This window comes from Nannospalax galili, unplaced genomic scaffold (assembly GCF_000622305.1).
Source record: "Nannospalax galili isolate Female #2095 unplaced genomic scaffold, S.galili_v1.0 scaffold252, whole genome shotgun sequence".
NCBI classification, from domain to species: domain Eukaryota; kingdom Metazoa; phylum Chordata; class Mammalia; order Rodentia; family Spalacidae; genus Nannospalax; species Nannospalax galili.
The window spans coordinates 4,863,192-4,866,938 of NW_008333886.1; positions in this window are offsets into that span (position 1 = coordinate 4,863,192).

Genomic DNA, 3,747 nt, shown 5'->3' on the forward strand with positions numbered 1-3,747 from the left:
CCACAGTTACAGGACATTTTGAGAGATGCTTATAGTCCCCTGGAACTTAGTCGACTTAGGAGGGAAAGGAGCAAAAGCTGTCCTTTATGCCCCTCTGTCCAAATTAGTATAGGCCTCATAGTATGGATGTTAAACATCTAAGAAGGTTAGTTATACCACTCTGGTACTTTTAGTTACCATGTGCCATGTAGATAGATCTTGGGCAAAGATCAAACACTGTAGGTAAACCTTGCCTAGGCATATATTACATTCTTTGATCTGGTTGTATGTATTGTCAGTAGATAGTTGGACTAATATGGTTCCCTCTGGCTTTTTAAAACTAGCTAGGCATTACTTATCTCGCATTGTCTAGCCCTTCCACCATGGTTTCCCCATTTAAGGTGCCCCCATTTTTCCCATTTCTCTCTTAATAATACTCTTCTCCTATGGTCCTACCTCTCTTGAGCTCCTTCTTTCCCATTATCTCCTAGGTTCCTTGTATAACCTTCCCTCCCAGCTACCCTTAAAATAACCCCATTTTAATCCATATCTCCCTTATTGACACCTGTTTCCTACTGTTCTCTTTCAGATTCTTTCTTTTCCTTTACCTCTCTAGTTCCTTTTCATTATCCTGGTTCTTGTAGTTGTGCCTGTATACATAATCACTTATCAGGATTTGGTGCTAGGATCCACATATGAGGGAGAACATACATCGTTTTTTTTTTTTTTTCCCCTGAGTCTGTGTTACTTGATTTAGTACAACAGTTTCAAGTTCCATCCATTTACCTGAAAATTTCATGATTTCATCTTTCTTTACTGCTGAGTAAAACTCCACCGTATAAATGAATCACATTTTCATTATCCACTCATCAGTTGAGGGACAATTAGGTTATTTCCATCTCTTACCTATTGCAAAAAGAGAAGCAATAAACATGGATGAACAAGTATCTCTGAAATAGGATGAGTTCTTTGGGTATATGCCAAGGAGTGGTATAACTGATTCCCCTTTCCCTACATCCTCTCCAACATTTGGCATGATTTGTTCTCTTGATCTTAGCTAGTCTGACTGGGGTAAGGTGAAATCTTAAAGTGGTTTTAATGTGCATTTCCCTAATTACTAGTGATGTTGAACACCTTTTAAGTTGCTTCTTAGCCATCTTTATTTCTTCTTTTGTGAACTCTCTGTTTTGTTCCTTAGCCCATCTTTTAATTGGGTTACTTCCTTTCTTGATTCTTTGTTATTTGAGTTCGTTTTATATTCTGGATGTTAAATCTCTGTCAGATGTGTCACTGGTGAAGATTTTCTCTCTTTCTGTGGTTTTTCTTTTTACTTCCTTGGTTGCTTCTTTTGATGTACAGAAGCTTTTTAGTTTAATGAGGTCCCATTTGTTGATTCTTGACCTTGTTTCCTGGGCAGTTGATGTCTGGTTTAGAAAATCCTTTCTTGCACCCATATCTTATAGGTTATTGCCAATGTTTTCTTCTAACATTTTCAGAGTTTCAGGCTTCACATTGAGGTCTTTGATCCATTTGGAACTGACTTTTATGCAAGGTGAAAGATAGGGATTTAGTTTCATTCTTCTACAGGTGGAGATCCAGTTTTGCCAGTACCATTTGCTGAACATGTTGTCTTTCCTCCAGTGCATGTTCTTGGCCCCTTTGTCAAATATCAGGTGGCTGAAATTGAATGTACTCATATTTGGGTCTTCAATTTTGTTCCATTGATCTATGGGTCTATTTTTGTGCCAGTACCATGTTGATTTTTATGACTATGGCTCTGTAGTACAGTTTAATATCTGGGATAGTAATCCTCCTGGCATTGCTATTAGTGCTTAGGGTTGTTTTGGCTATCCGACATCTTTTGTGTTTCCATATGAATCTTAGGATGGCTTTTTCCAATTCTGTGAAAAATGTCATGGGGATTTTGATTGGCATTGCATTGAATCTATATATGACTCTTGGTAGGATGGTCATTTTCACAACATTAATTCTTCCAATCCATGAGCATGGGAGGTCCTTCCGTCTTCTGATGTCTTCCTCAATCTCTTTCTTTAAGGATTTAAAAATTTCATTGTAGAGGGCTTTAATATCTTTGGTCAGGTTTATTCTAAGATATTTTATTTTATTTTTTGCAGCTATTGCGAAGGGGCCTGTTTCCATGTGCTCTTTATCTGATTGCTTGTTATTGGTATATAGAAAGGCTACAGACTATTAATTTTGTAACCTGCCACTTTACTGAACATGTTAATAATTTCTTGGAGTTTTCTGATGGAATTTTTGGTGTTTCTTATACATAATATCATATCAGCTGCAAAAGGGATGATTTTATTTCTTCTTTTCCAATTATTACTCCTTTAATTTCCTTCTCTTGTCTTAGTGCTCTTGCAAGAGTTTCAAGCACTATGTTAAAGAGGAGTGGGGATAGTGGGCAGCCTTGTCTGGTTCCTGATTTCAATGGGAATGCTTCCAGTTTTTCTCCATTTAGAATGATGTTAGCTGTGGGTTTGTTGTCTTGAGTTGCAATGTTAAGTCATTTATTTGTGTTCTTTCCGATTTTGTAATGTATGCACTTAGAGCTATAAACTTCCCTCTCAGGACTGCTTTCAATATGTCCCAGAGGTTTTGTTGTGTTGTACTGTCCTTGTTCCAGGAATACTTTTATTTCTTTCTTAATTTCTCCTTTGACCCATTCATCATTCAGGAGTGTGTTGTTTAATATCCATGTGTTCATGTGGTTACTGGAGTTTCTTCGGGTGTTGATTTTAAGCTTTATTACACTGTGATCTGATAGAATGCATGGAATTATTTCAATCTTTTTGTATTTGTTGAGGTTTTTTTTGTGTCCCAGTACATGGTCAATTTTGGAGAAGGTTCCTGGGGGCATTATATAGAAAATATATTCTTTGGTGCTTGAGTGGAATATTCGGTAGATGCCTGTTAGGTCCATTTAATGTATGGTATTATTTAATTCAGATGTCTCTCTGTTAATTGTCCTGTTGACCTATCTAATGGAGAAAATGGGGTATTGAAGTCCCCTACTATTAATGAGTTGGGATTTTTCTGGATCGTAAAGTCCTGTAGTAATGTTTTTATGAAGTTGGGTATAGCAGTTTTGGTGAATGTATGTTAATGTTTGTAATATCTTCTTGGTTTACTGTTCCTTTGATCAGAATGAAGTGGCCATCTTTGTCTCTTCTGATTAGTTTTAGTTGAAAGTCTATTTTGTCAGTGTTCTGGTTTGATTCTTCATTGCTGTGACAAAACACTCTGACCACTACCAACCTGCAGAGGAAAGGGTTTATTTAGCTTACATCTCCCAGGTCACACGCAGTTCATCAGGGAGCCCAAGGTAGGAACTCAGGGCAGGAACCTGGAGGCAGGAGCTGGAGCACAGGCCATGGAGGAATGCTGCTTACAGGCTTGCTCCCCTGGCCCCAGCTCAGCCTGCTTTCTCATGCAACACAGGCCCACCTGCGCAGGGGTGGCACCACCCACAGTGGGCTGGGCCCTCCCACATCACTCATCAAGAAGATGCCCCTCAGACATTGCCACAGGCCAGTCCAATAGAGGCAATTTCCCGATTGAGGCTCCCTCAACCCAGGTGTGTCAAGTTGACACTAAAGCTATCCAGCACAGTCAGATATTAGAATTACAATGCCTGCTCTTTTCTTAGTACCATTTGCTTGGTATATTTTTTTCCATCCTTTCGCCTTAAAGTAGTGCCTATCCTTGAAAGTGAGATGAGTTTCTTACAGACAAGAAAAGATG